Source organism: Lepidochelys olivacea, assembly GCF_965140295.1.
Source record: "Lepidochelys olivacea isolate rLepOli2 genome assembly, chromosome: 5".
Taxonomy (NCBI): domain Eukaryota; kingdom Metazoa; phylum Chordata; order Testudines; family Cheloniidae; genus Lepidochelys; species Lepidochelys olivacea.
In genome coordinates, this window is record NC_140415.1 from 102,381,733 (window position 1) to 102,396,660 (window position 14,928).

Here is a 14,928-nt window from a genome sequence, read left to right on the forward strand (position 1 = left end):
AGTGACTTCATGGGAACTGGATCAGGCCCTAGTTCTCTAAGTACCATGGCCTCTCTTGTAGTTTAGCATTCCTCATTTTGAATCACTGCCGCACAGTTCCATGTTTGAGCCCATTTAGACTGAAAGCTGTAATACCAATAAGGCTCCGTGGCCCTGATTTTTCCATTCAGCTACATACAGCTGATTTGAAATGAAGACCAGGTCCATAGTATCTGTTTGAATGGAAAAATTAATAATATACTAGTATTAGAGCTGGTGGAAACTCAGAATTTCCATTTAATGGGAAATTCTGTCATTTCAAAATTTTGTTTCAAATCAGAAAGAGAACAAAAACCTTCTGAAATGTTTTTATTTCAGGCCAATCAAAATGTTCTGTTTTTGAAAAAATCTAAACATTTTGTTACCATTTCAAATTTTTATTTTCTATTAATTTATAATATAGAATACACTTGGAAACAAAAGTCCTTTCAAAATGGAAAAATCAATGTTCTGTTCCAACCATAACAAAATGCCTTTTCATTTTCTTTCTAAACGAAGTTTCATCACAATCAACACTTTCCTGCTGAAAGTTTCAAAAACAGCATTTCCCGACAGAAAAAGTCCCATCGGAAATGTTTTGACTAACTCTAACTAGTATATCCTTGTACCTTCTTTGCTGCACAGCTTTTTACAGAACAGGTTGTGGTTTGTTATTGGCTTGCTTCTATTTAAAGCTTCTGCTAAAGAATTGACTCCAGATGGGCACACAGTTTCTAGGGTTTGTTGATAATTGTTACAGGAAAATAAATATTTTAACCCATTCACTACTGGGGAGCTTAGAAACCACTAGGACCACAGGTATTACGAAATTAACAAGAAAGCCCAGTTCCCCAGCAGGGCTTCTGCGAGGTCTCCATGCCAAGACGGGCTGGCACGCAGGCTCCCAGATTGGGCTGCTGCCTGGGCTCCCTGCTGGGAGGCTTGCAGCCCTCTGGGATTCCGGCTCCCAGCAAGGAGCCTGGCTGCACCAAGGCTCCTAGCTTGGAGCCAGCTGCCGCACCCCTCCCCTCCGGACTCTCAGCTTTCCCCCACAGGAGCACGGCAGCTGACTGGACTCTGGGCACAGATCTCCCTGTCAGAGGCGAGAAGCCCCAGGTGGCTTTCCCCTGCTCCCAGCTAGAAGCAGGAAGGCGAGAAGCCTTGGGGGCAGCTGGATCCCAGCAGGAAGCTGCGCAAAGCTGAGAGCCCTGGCTTTCAGCCCCCGCACACTGCCCCTCTTCCGTCGGTGGAAGTGCTCCAGGTGAGCACGCACACCACCGATAGAAGGAGAGTAGTGTGGACATCAGCCACCGCAGTAATTACCATGGTGGCTGTAAGTCAACCTACCCTAGGTTGATTTAAGATTATAGTGTAGATATGCCCTTAATATCTGCATGTCCTCTTTGCTACTCCATTTTGTCTGTTGTTAGCCAATCTAATAAATGCTGCTTTATGGATCAGTTGTGGCCCATGTGCACATGGCCCATGTGTTTGGGCATAAGGGATGGGGAAGATACCCCACTCCCTGCGAGCCAAGGGATTGGGGATATGTCTGAGACAGGCAAGGAGTTGGCAGAGCCATGGTTCCATCCAGCGGAGTTGTCTGGACATGAGCAGGGAGTAGCTATGTCTGGTAATGGGGCAGTGCAACATACTCCCCCACCCTGTGTAAAACAGGCACTCCAGAGGAGTTTTTACTCGGGGTGTCTCTGATTCACCATTCCTTTCTGGAGCTCCTTCTAGACAGCTGCAGCTACATGCTGCCCATTACACAGGGCTAAGAGCAAACTTTCAATCTAGCCCTTTGTGTTTTTCTGTTGGTACCTGAAAGTTAATAACTTTGGGCCACATTCTACCACCAAGTGGTACTTTATGCCATAAGCAGCTCTACTGAGCTCAGAGGGACTGGGTACAGAATAAGGTACTACTGAACACAAGAGTGAAAAAATATGGCCCGTTGTTATTTGGTTAAGAGATTACAACAGTCCACCTGAAAAGGAAAGAGGACACTTTTAATGGGGAGACAGTTTTGCCTACTGGATAGAGCACTGGGCTGGGACTCAGGAGACCTGGATTCCTGGTCCCAGTTCATTCATTGCTGGATGATCTCAGGCAAGTCATTTTACCTCTCTGTGCCTCGGTTTCCCCATTTGTAAAATGTGACCTCCTTTATAAAGTGCTATGATGAAAAGTGCAGTGTAAGCGCTTGTGGCTGTTATAAAAAATCAGCAAAATGTATATGACCTTGTATAAACTTGTGAAAGGACCCTGCCAAAAAAAAAAAAAAAGGCAGACTCTAACCTTTCAATGAATAGTAGAACACAGCGAGGTGAGTTTGCATTCAAGAGTTGGAGCCAAAGCCATAATGAAATGCCTTTGCTGGAACAGACTGGGTGGGTTATAGACTAGAATCTGATATGACAAGCACAGGCCATAGCAGATGTGCCTCTTCCCTAGTGCAGACTTCTATTCTTCTCTGCAATGCAGACCCCCCACTCCCCTCACTTGACCAACCAATCTTCCTTCTCCTCTGTGTAGATTTTCCTCTTTCATGTAGATCCTTCTCCCTTTAGAGACCCCCATCCACTCACCTCCTCAGATGGGGGTGGGATACTTCCACCAGCCCAGCTTAGTGTAAGGAGTCACTCGCCCACCACAGGTCAGTAGCATGCTGGCAGTGCAAAGAGGAGATAGACAGCAGGGGCAGGTTGGGCCTATCAGTGAGCAGAAAAAGCAGGTGCAGTAGATTATTAATATAATTGTTCCCTTCCTGGCACACAAACAAGCCATTTACCAGGCAGGCCAGGATGCCTTCACCAACCCTGAGCATCTTGGAGTTGTTCCCCCCTGACTGAGGCCCATAGCTATATTTTCCGACCCCTACTCAAAATAAGAATACATAGTCTACTTTAGAAATTCATTACCTCTCCTTTACTACCTTTATCAATAACAATATCCCTCAATATCAGTGGGGAAAAGAACCCCTTTTTGCCCTGTTTCCAAATTGTAATTCTAGCACATGTTCTGATAGTTTAATTACCCTGCTCACCCTGAGAAATAAACCTGAATGCCAAAACTGTGACTAAACAATGACACCCCCTGATGTGGGTGCATGTTTCCAGGACCACTCTGTTGGAATGGACACATCAATCTCCCACCTCAAAGATTAGTCAGAATTTGCCTTCAGCTATGACATGGCTCATTTTGTTTTAGTAATTATTGTTAAACTGTTATTTGTTCAATAACAATTTCTTAAAAAGGAATAAATATTTCTGGAAATTACTATTTTTAGTTACTTGACAAAAGTAATAAAACATGTTACCTTTTGGTTTTAAAACCCATGGATCTCCCATATTTGAAGGGAATAATGGCAGGTGGTATAATTTAGAGCATTCTAACTTGCTCTGGGTGACTGGACTGGCACACAGCCAACATGAGCTCAGGGGAATGCAAAATGGACTTAAAAGTCATCTTTGCAGTCCTCTCTCCCCGTTTAGCCTCAGCAGAGATTCAGGGTGATATTAGGTGAAAAACAAGCAGAATTAAAAGAGAGATCCAGGTTTTCTTGTTACATCATAAAGAAGCAAACACCTTTGAGCTCCTCTCTTCAATAGTTTCTCCAGGTCTCTGTCAACTTCCTGTTTGTCCCTTCAGTTGCCACTCACTGATTTTTCAGTGGTGTCCCTGATGTCTTCTTTTGATGGGACATCATTGACTCAATTTGAGACTGAAATGGAGTTAGGGTCAAATGTAGAATAGTCCCCAAAAGCAGGTGCTTTCTATGTCTCTTGCAGAAAATCAGAGGAGGATACTTCAGTGGCAGATACTTCTAAGAAGAGGAGATACTTCTCCATATAGCCATATGTCACTGGATATCAGATGGGAAAACTCGGCCACCGCTGGAAAGTCATGTATTGTATTATATGGGGATAAATATTAATAAGTCTAATGGCTGATAAAGCAGTGCTATTGTGCTATTGAGGGCTAAATTCACCCCTGTAGTAACTCCGCTGTCTTTAATAGTTACATCAGGGATAAATTTCAGAATTTTGAAATAATGACAGAAAAAAGAGAATGGGTCATACTGTGACGTTCCCCTGGTGTTCTCTGGACCGGTGATCTGCTAGGTCACTCCAATCCTTGAGTCTGGCAGCCAGCCTTACCCTGCTCTGCTGTGAGAACCCCCACACCTGGGCTGTTCACTCACAGCCTCTGGCATGTAAGCTGCTCCTTGGATTGTGCAACCAAATGACACTAGCCTATATTTCCGGTCCCAGACACAGCCCTAGGAACCTCCATCTTGCAGTGTCCAGTTATGTCCGCTGGCTACTGCAATCTTATATGAGTTTGTCAATTTAACAAAGAAATTGATATGTATCAGGCTTGTTATCACAAGGGAGTGTCTCTGACACACTTCAAACCAAACACACTGCTTCAGGTAGAATAAAAAAACAAATTTATTAACTACAAAGATAAATTTTAAGTTATTATAAGTCAAAACATAAGAAGTCAGATTTGGTCAAATGAAATAAAAGCAAAACGCATTCTAAGCTGATCTTAACACTTTCAGTGCCCTTACAAACTTAGATGCTTGTCAGCACAAGCTGGCTAGTTGCTCTTCAGCCAGGCTCTCCCCTTTGATCAGTGCTTCAGTCGCTTGGTGTGGTGTCTGTAGATGTAGGTGGAAGAAAAAGAGAGCATGGAAAAATCTTTCCCTTTTATCATGTTCTTTCTTCCCTCTTGGCTTTGTGCCCCTCCCCACCTTCAGAGTCAGGTGAGCATTACCTCATCATAGTCCCAAACTAACCAAAGGAAGGAGGTGGGGGGTGACTCACTCAAGAGTCCAACAGATCCTTTGCTGCTGCTTAGGCCAGTGTCCTTTGTTCCTGTGAGGCTGGGCTGGGTTTGTCCCATACATACCCTAATGAGATGCGAACTGCCCCTCTGCTCTTGGAGAGTTTTTGCCTGGGCTCATTTTAAGCCATGAGGACACATTTTCAGCCTCATAACTATATACATGAAATTACAACCTATAATGTTACTATAACAACAATGCTCAGTGCATCATGAGCCTTCCGAAGACACCCGACATGACAAACTTTGCATTGGATTCCATACAAACATATTGTAAGGATGAACATGGGGGTGTAGGGTGTTCCCTCCCCCCCCGAGGTACAGAGCGTCACACATACCCTTAACACAAACAGCTAGCTATGAGAAAATCGTATATAGATTACAAAATTGAGAGTACTTGGTATGCATGTTTCAGATATGAAGGTTAATTCAAATTTTCTTATTTAGTGTTCTTCCTCTTTCCCATTCTCTTCTTTTTGTGTCCTTATATAAAACTGCTGAAATTGCCAATGCCTGTGAATAAACATTGCTTATCGTCTCCTATCAAACTTGTTGTTTGGGCTGCTCTTGGGAACCCTGCTCTTGAGACCCCCCATCCTTGCAGACATCACATGTGGGGGCAATTTTTTTTTTGCAAAAGTAGCTTTAGAGCTGGAATCTGATGTTGTGGTTGGAGCCTTGTCCTTGATGATGATGATGATGATCTTGGTGAAGGCAGCAGGAAGGGAAACATAAAGATGAACTTTTTTTTGATCAATTGAAAATGTGGCATGTAATAACTTTTATGGTTTATAATTCTTTTTAAAATCTCCATAGCACTACTGTTAGGAAATGTTATTTTTAATATATGTCTATTCTATTATATTTATTAGTGTTGTAGCCAGGCATTGTTTTGCAGCTTCTTGGGTGATGCTTCTCAGTATTGGATTCTGTGACATCATGGAACCAAAGAAATGTAGATTGCTCAAGACATCAGAAATTATTTAGGACCAGGTTTTTAAAGGCATTTAGGCATTGCTCCACTCAACCTTGCAAGGCCCTGGTCCTCAAAGGTATGTAGGTGCCTAATGCTCACTTTCAATGACTTTTGAGGATCTGGGCCTAAGTTCCATTTTCAAAAGTGACTTGAGCCAGATTTCCAAAGTATTTATGCACCTAAAGGTGCAGATAGGTGCCTTAGTGGGATTTTCAGAAGTACTTAGGTTTCTAACTACTATTGAAACTAATGGGTCTTAGGTGCCTAACATGCTTAGGTGCTTTTGAAAATGGCACTAAGTGCCTATCTGCATCTTTAGGTGCCTAAATACCTTTGAAAATCTGGCCCCTAGGAACCTAAGTCTCATTGAAAGTCAATGGGTCATAGGCTTCCAAGTAACTTCTGAAACTGACTTATTCCCAATATTCCCTGTGAGATAGATTTTTCCATGTAGATCTAGTGCATCTGTAAGTTTGATCTCTCTATGTTAGCAGGAGAGAACATTTTCAATACTTTATATCGGCTCTTCACAAAAATGTTTTAGGTTAGCTATCCTTGAAAAGGTGAATACTATTTCTGCTAAACATCAAAGCTGGACATTTCAGTAGAACAGAAGGAAAAGAATCAAAAAAGATAATTATCGGTCAAGATCAACATAAGCTGGATTTAAATAGCACTGAATATTATTGAAAAACATTACAAGGTAAAGCCGTATTGCAATGCTGTTTGGAGACTCTGGAAAATAAGTCAAGTGCCTCCAACTTCTGTGTAATAGGCTTAAAAGAGGTTGCTGGGGGAGATAATTCTCTTTATTTATTGCCAAAATTATTCCAATTGTTAGGTGGAAACGTTTGACCCTGAATTATCCATAGAAAGGGATTTTTCAGTTGTGTGTCTTTTTAGTCAGAGAAGTATCAAGAGTAAAATCTGTAGGACTCTTCTAATTTGCATTCATTTTCTTGGTGATTGCAAAAAACATTCAATTTATATCAAGGACATCATGCCATTTAAATATTTGAAAAGAGACGTTATGAAAACAGATACTCAATTTGCCACACACTTATTTACAATTCTAAAAAATCTATAGCTTTTAAAATGATGATGAAGCTCTTTGTCTTCTAAGCTACCCTCTCAAATGTCAGTTGTGCCACAAACATTTGATCAGATAAATGATTCTGAAGCTACTAAATATTCATGTCTTCCTCATTTCTGAACAAGTCACAGCTTGATTTAGAATAGATCATATTTTAAATGTTTTTTGTATCGATATGCTAGTTATGGGATGAGTCCAGGTTTTTTCTTAGTGTCCATGACTGGGTATTTGGTCTAACACACTGAAATATGTTTCTATATTTTTTTCTTCAATGGTTGAAGTCTTGTCTTCCAATGAGCTGATTACAGCCTATTGTGTAAATCTCTTGATTTAAAAATGATAAATTAGACTCTTTTTTAAAGTTAGTTTGCTCTGTAAGTTTGTTTTTTCTATTGCCTCCGGCCGTTTAGAATCCTTAGTCTTTGTACATGCCTTTTTGTATTGAAAAATCATTCGAATTTTTAACAAGAGAAGATGGCAATAAATGCCCCACACAAACAGATTACATTGCTGACCTAGGGCTTGCTTCTGCACCACTGAAGTCATGAGGAGTTTTTCCATTAACTTCAGTTGGTGCAGGGTCAAGCTCTGAAGGCTATATAATGCCATTGATCTATGAGAATGTTCATTGATTTAAATGGGAATTCTGTGCACAGAACAATGGCAGAATGGCCCTAAATGAAATGATCGGTACTTAATGACTATCGGCTGCTGAGCAATGCTGCAAATTATTTGCAGAATAAACTCTTCCTTTGACTATGAATGTTTTCAGTGATTAACTTTGTATTACTGAATGTCGTTTTGGGAGGTTGCAGGGTTCCTAAATATGAGGTTTATTAAATCTCTAGAAATGTGCCTGCATTTATGAAAAGGAAAATTATTCCAGCATCCCTTAGACAATGAGCCAAATGCAGCCTACAGCTGATGCCAGTGTAGATACTAGCGAAGGGCCCCAGCAGCAGAAAGTCTGCTCAGGAAAATAGGTTCAACAGTACAAGGTACCCTTAATGTACCCATTTGCAGATGCACAGCACTGCCCCACAAGTGGGCTGTGTTGATTGAGGACGGGGTGTTGTGATGGGTTTTCCCAGGGTGCAACCTGAACTCTGGGACCGCTGAGTCTTCTGTCCCACCAACCTGGGCTCCCTCTCACACTGTGATGCTGTTGGTAAGCCACAAACCTCTGTCAGGAATTGTACTTACACAGACATCCACAGGTAGGGACACAGGCAACTGAGTTACATGAATGCTTCTCCCAGCCACTCATGAACTAACAATAGAGAGGCTCCAGCCAGTTCCCCCCAGCTCCTCAGCCTTGCACCCCAGAGCTGTACCATCTTGCACTAGTCAGAAGCCTGACGAGAGTAAGTTCATTAAGTTCAACACCTCTACAAAGGAAAGTTCACCAGCCTTTGTAACCTGAGCAGATTACCCAAGCACTTCAACCAAAACACACTGTTTTAGGTAAAATATACAACAGATTTATTAACTACAGAAAGATTGATTTTAAGTGATTATAAGCAGTGAGCGTAGAGATCAACGTTGGTTATCTAAGAAATAAAATAAATTTGCAGTCTAAGTTCTATAACTAAACAGGATTTGAATTAAGCCGTGTCTCACCATGATAATTAAAACAGGTCACAGATCTTCAATACAGAGTCTGGAAGTCTCCTCCAGCCCGAGACCACCTCCCCAGTTCAAAGTCTTTGTCCTCCAGATGTGTTTCCAGGTGTTGAGTTGTGGGGAGAGTGAGGCCAAGTAACGATGCCACTTCCAGCTTGCTGGAAAGATCCTTTGCTATGACCTGGATCAAGCAGTCTCCTTTGCTATCTCTGGGAAGTGTCTATTGTGTACAGTTCCTGGGATAGTCCTTGGGAGTGTAGATTCCTTTAATGGGCCATCAGTGCATCTGGCTCGTCCACTGGTGTACCTGAAAGTCTGGTTGTGGGTGTTCCCAACCTCACAACATATTTCAGTAACACATACATAGCCAAACTTCACAACTTCACATATAATGATAGCACATACAATCTAACAGGATATTAATGTTCAACGGATCAAGACCTTAAAAATGATACATCACAAGGCATATTTTGTACAAAACATATCATAGTTATATGGCTGTGGTGGATATGGGGGTTCCAGGGTGCTATATTGAGGCACAGAGTGCCACAGGTGTAACTAGGACAGCTGGGAACATGCTGTTTCAATGTATATTCACTGCTTCCTTTGTTGATGCTGCTCCTGTGGAGTCTCTGACAGAGATTAAAGGTGGCCACCCTAAGCAAAGGTTTGTATGGGACATTACCTTCTTCTACTCCTAACAGCTGACTGTCTGAAGATCAATGTCCTGATATTACTCCCACCTAAGTGAATGAGAGAACCGCTGGTGGGTTCTGTGAGAGAATGGTGGGCCCTGATGCCTGCTTGCCTTACTTATCCATTGCTTTCATCCCGGGGGCATGACCCCCACCTGTGATAAACAGGATTCCAAGGGTTGCAACCACCTTTTCTTTCTAGTGAGGATGGAGTGGGGTCCTATAACTTTCTTCTCTTGTTACCTGGTGTCATGGTATGGAAACCTGTGAATCGAGTTAATGGGACTAGTTTTGTAAGTTGGTTTTGATCTTCAGGATTTTCCAAACTAAGGCTCGTTGTTTAAAAATATGGCTACCTCCACGGTTCTGAAAATAGTTCATAAACATGCACTAGTAAAGCAAGATTGTTTCTGCTGCTGCTGCCATGTAGCAGACTCCCGTCCAATGCCTGTTCTAGCATGATGAAGTGGGAAAGGATGACACATTATGCACAAAAAAATGTAAAGAGCAGCTTCTTAGTGAGAAAGGCATGGTTGAGCACAGTACCTACTGGCTCAGCCAAGGGCAAGCTCTCTCTTTTTCCTCAGCTAGCAACTGCCAAAAGGACGACAAGGATGCTGGTTTCTATATTCTCTGTGAGCCTAGCCATCAGAGTTTGCAAGTCAAAACACCCTGTTAACTAAGGCAGCTTTTTGTGTGATCTTTTCCAAACATTAGCATTGACATTATTTGTGTTTGCTTCAATTTCTTCAGGCATTAAAAGAGGGTAGCAGGGAGGGAAAGGACAGAGGAAGAGACAACCATAAACTGACAACGAACGTTGCTGGCATTCATAATGTGTTTTTTTTCAAAGATAGTGAAGGTCAGCAAAATTTGTCTTTCAGTACTCCGTTAGACTGTTATGCAATAGAGCAATTAATTGGCTGATCATTGGCCTGTCATGTATAAAAGTATTGGCCTCCACTTTTACCCTTCATTTTTAAAAACAATCTTTTGCTTGATATCTTTGTGTCCTTTTTAGTAATATTTCCTGCTGAGTTGCTCATCTTGGATTCTTTCCTGAATGTTCCACTGCTAGATATTTTCTAATTGACATAACATTTGTCACAAAATATGTCAATAATTCAGTTAATCAATACAGCCCTAATTTGATCTCCTACCGATGTTTCATGGTGTTTTTAAAATAATTCTTTTTGGGAGAACTGAAGCAGCAGCACATTTGGCCTTTAGTATGAGGAAGGGCTTTCCGTTATTTAACAGTGACCTTCAGTTGGTTGAAAGTAGTGTTCATGGACTCTCAGTAGCATCCCATCCAGTCTCTTAGCTGTAAGGATGGTGGTTATTGTAGAGAACCAGCTGAAAAGCATACAGGTAATTCACTTCTTGCATATCATGAGCATCTACCAAATACAACTGTTGACAAGCTGTAAACTGAGTGGGTATAGCTCAAAAAACTGAAAGGCCTCTAGGGAGAAACTATAATTGCTGTTTTAGGCGAAAACTAGCATAAGGAACAGGGATCGGTCCATGTGCATTTCAGAGGGGATAAAGGAGCAGAATGTAGCATGTGTTATAAAGAGAAACAAACATCCTTCTCATGCACTCAAGTATTTTATTAATTTAAATCCGACTTTGAATATTTCATAAAACAGACATTTTTATCACATATGATTGCATAGCAATCTGGTATTAATTAGTAACAATAAAAACATGGCCTGCAGCTATTCTAGTCTGGGTTGAGATCTTTTTTTTGTGCTCTAGATAAGCGGAGCCAAGGCTTTGTCACTCGGATGTGAAACTGAATATAAATAGGAACTATATGTAGTTTTGACGGTTGTTGCCACTGTTTTCTGAGTAGGTACTTAATCAATGTCCCAGCATTGTTCTACAGAGCACTCTGAAGAAGAAGGTTCAGGCCTAAATTCTATTGTCAGTTACATTGGTGTAAATCCAGAGTAACTACAATGGAATTACTCTGGTGGGACTGACAACAGAATTTGCCTCACCACCTTTCAGAAGAAATATAAACTCAAGGCCATAATTTCCTGTGGCTATAATATCCTGTGACCTTTTTAACAAGAGTAATAATGGCACCTAGCCATCTTGCAAATTGGGTAATTAATACTCACTATCTCAAATTCCGATTGTATTTTCAGTTGGAGAAGCTAGTCTCCTTCCCCATGAAAACTGCTGCGTAGCGTGGCTGGTACAAAACTGATGCTGCATTATACCAAGAGGTGGTAGTATATCAGTGGTGGGTAAGTTATCATATAAATAAAGTGTAGCATTTGGAAATCCTTCAGGATGAAAGGCAGTGTGTAAATGCAGGTTAGTATACACTGTTGCCATTTCAAAACATTGTCTTTTAATATCAAGTGTCTCAGTGACCCATGTTAAAGAAAATAACATAAGCTCCATAAAAATCTTCACCCAAACCATTAACCATTAACCATTTTTATTCTTTGAGTTTTGGTTAAGTTTAGCTCACTCCTTTCCAACCTTTGCACTCCTTAGTTTTGGCCATGATGTGAAGCGTAAATGTCAAAGTACCCCAAGCAAAGCTGTTCTTATGCTATTTCTGTACCAGGCAGTACTAGACACAAAATTGTCAGTGCGATTTCTTGACCAAAAAAAATTCCCATAAATTTGGATCAGGTGGGTTGGTTACCTGAAGCAAACTCCGAGTTAGATGTTATGATCAGACAAGTGACATGGTAGAAATGGCACTTTGTATAGTTTGGTTTTGTTTTGAAAGGATCTCAGATAGTTTGTTGCTGGTTAATCTGAAAACCAACAGAGCTTTCATATAGGATTATAGGATCTCAGACCTTGCAGGAAATATGAACATGAATGAATGGAAATGCAAACAGGATTACAGGTTCAAGAACCTCTTCCTACTAAGATTACTTACAATATGGCCTCATTTTTTAGGGAGTTTCCCTTTGACTCTCCAATTAATTGAAACTTCTTTGCTTTTTGCTTGTCTCCATTTTTTAAAAGATGAAATTACTGTGAAATTACTGTGTTTGCTCCCAGTGGACAAAAACCTGAAGGGTGCAACTGCATAAAGCCCGGACGTGGTAGAAATGCTGTATTCATGCTGCTATAGTCAGCCAGGCAGTAGAGAACCCCTGCAAGCGGACTCTGGCCCAGATCCAAGCCGTCCAAGTCCCTGTTTTGGCTCCACTGTGATCCAGAAAACTCCTGCAGGCTCCTACACCCACTCAGTGCCTAACTTTTCAAAGTAAACATGCCCTAGATGCTATTGTTTCTGCCTCCGGGCATGTCCTGCCTCCATCTAGATGCTTATCTCCCCTCTAAAGCCCAGAGCAATCCACAAACCAGGGAAGACAACTATTCGGGCTACCTAAGTTGCGTGCAGGGCCTGATCCGGTAAGTATCCAGAAGCCATATACAGGATAGGGTCTCATTTGAAATCCAGCAGGAGAAAGCAGTTTCCACCTTCTAACTTGTAGTCCAGTGGTTAGAGCACATGCCTGGAATGTGAGAGACTCAGGTTCATTTCCCCCACACTCTCCCCCCCCCAAAGGAGAATTTGAACAAGTGTTTCCCATTCTCAGGGGACTGCTCTAACAGCTGGGCTATGGGGTATTCTGATGCAGAGCTCCCTCAGTTTGGCCTGTTGAAACTATTCCACTGTGGATAAATAATGAAAGAGGGACTGGACCCAGAGTCCCCCATCTCCCATGTAGGCGCCCTAACTACTGGACTGTAAAGTCTCTCTCCAGCCCAGTGTCTGTTCCATTGTGGATAAATGCTTTCAAACATTGAGTCAGAGACCCAGCGAGAGCGAGTCCTACCCTCTGTGCCTTGGAGGAAATCTCCAAAGAGGTTCTTTGCAGTGTCACAGGGGTGGGGGTAAGTGATGCATGATGGGTGCATTAGCACCCAGTATGAATCCACAAACCCTGCATTGGAAGGGAGTAGCATCCTTCATCCATAACACCATTCCATATCCTGAAGCAAATGGCTTAGAGCTGACTATGCAGGTTTGGAAACTCTGCTCTTTATGGACTAATCCTGTACCAAAGGGCTGAAACCCATAATGTTCTATAGACATTTAATAGGAATCTGTAATATATATAATAAAGACCAAAAGAATTTATAAATGATATATAGTTTTTGAATCCTCCTATTGCTGGGATATAGTTCTCTGATAAATTCTATAGCAGGGGTGGGCAAACTACAGCCCATGGGTTGGATCCAGCCCATCAGGGCTTTGGATCCAGACTGCGGGATTGCCACCCCCGTGGCGCTGTGGGTCCTGCACCGCTCCCGGAAGCGGCTGGCACCATGTCCTTGTGGCCCCTGAGGGAGGGAGGGTAGAGGGCTCCGCACACTGCCCTCCCTGTGGGTACCTCCCCCTGCAGCTCCCATTGACCGAGAACGGGGAACCGTGGCCAATGGGAGATTCGGGGGAGGTACCCACAGGCGAGGGCAGCATGTGGAGCCCTCTGCCCCAGGGGCCGCAGGGCCGTGGTGCCAGCCACTTCCGGGAGCGGTGCAGGGCCAGGGCAGGCAGGGAGCCTGCCCTGGCCCCGGTGCGTGCCACTGCCACCCCGGAGCCGCTCCAGGTAAGCGGCGCTGGACCAGAGCCCACACCCCAACTTCTTGCCCTGAGCCCCCACCGCACCCTGTCTGTACCCCCAACCTCCCGTCGCACCCTGCACCCCTTCTGCACCCCAATCCCCTGCCCTGAGTCCCCTCCTGCACTCTGCGCTCCCTAGTACACCCTGCACCCCTATTCTGCCCCAACCCCTTGCCCTGAGCCCCTTCCTGCACACCTCACTCCCTCCCACAGCCTGCACTCCCTCCTGCATCCCAAGCCCCTGCCCCAGCCCTACATTCATGGCCCTGCATGCAATTTCCCACCCAGATGTGGGCCTTGGGCCAAAAAGTTTGCTCACTCCTGCTCTATAGGACAGTTCAGAAAAACCTTGTGATAAGTCCCACACTGGCAATGAGAGGGTTAATGAAAGCTTACAGACCCAGTTTGCCCCACCCTGCTAAACCTACAGGAAATAGCAGGCATGGAAAGGGGAATTAAAAGGTGGAATTCAGAGCTACCCAGAAAGGATTGCAGAGCTCAGATTCTCTTTATGTGAGAAAACTCTGGCTGAATACTACTAGCGTCCTGAGCTATCTTGCTGGCTGGCCTGCCACACCCCTGTTGGAAGTGACAAATAGACACACAGGGGACTTAGCACACACCTCTCAGATTGGGATGTCCCATTGGCCACCTTAGGTGGCACCCCACATGGTGTGCTGACTTTGTGGATCACACTCTGGCTACATCAACGCTACACACCAGTGTCGGTGGCATGTAGTGTACGTGTAGCTACACACTGCAGTGAAAAGCAATCTGTGACCACCCCATGGTGTGTAGCTACATGTGTCAGTGAAAGGCTCTGGCAGGGGGAAAAGGCTCTGCTTTCCCCGGGCTCCAGCAGCAGGGAGCTGTAGACACTTTCCTCCGCTGCCTCCCTGGTGCTGGAGTCTTTCCGTGCAGCAGGGAAAGGCTGCATCAGTGAAGAGGCAGGAGGACCCTATCCTGCTAAACATAACAGTGTAGATGGGGAGGCATGGCTTGGCCGTGTAGAGATACATGTAGAGTATACACTCAATTACATACCCACACCCTTCAGGCA

General features: G+C 43.3%; 1 long non-coding RNA gene across 1 annotated transcript in view; it reads left to right on the forward strand.

Moving 5' to 3' along the window:
- Nucleotides 1-14,928, forward strand: part of LOC311521283 — a 72,341-nt gene that overhangs the window by 27,940 nt on the left and 29,473 nt on the right. Inside the window, exon 3 of the long non-coding RNA XR_014711844.1 lies at nt 11,416-11,517. This is a non-coding gene — a long non-coding RNA (uncharacterized lncRNA). The remainder of the gene's footprint in view (nt 1-11,415; nt 11,518-14,928) is intronic.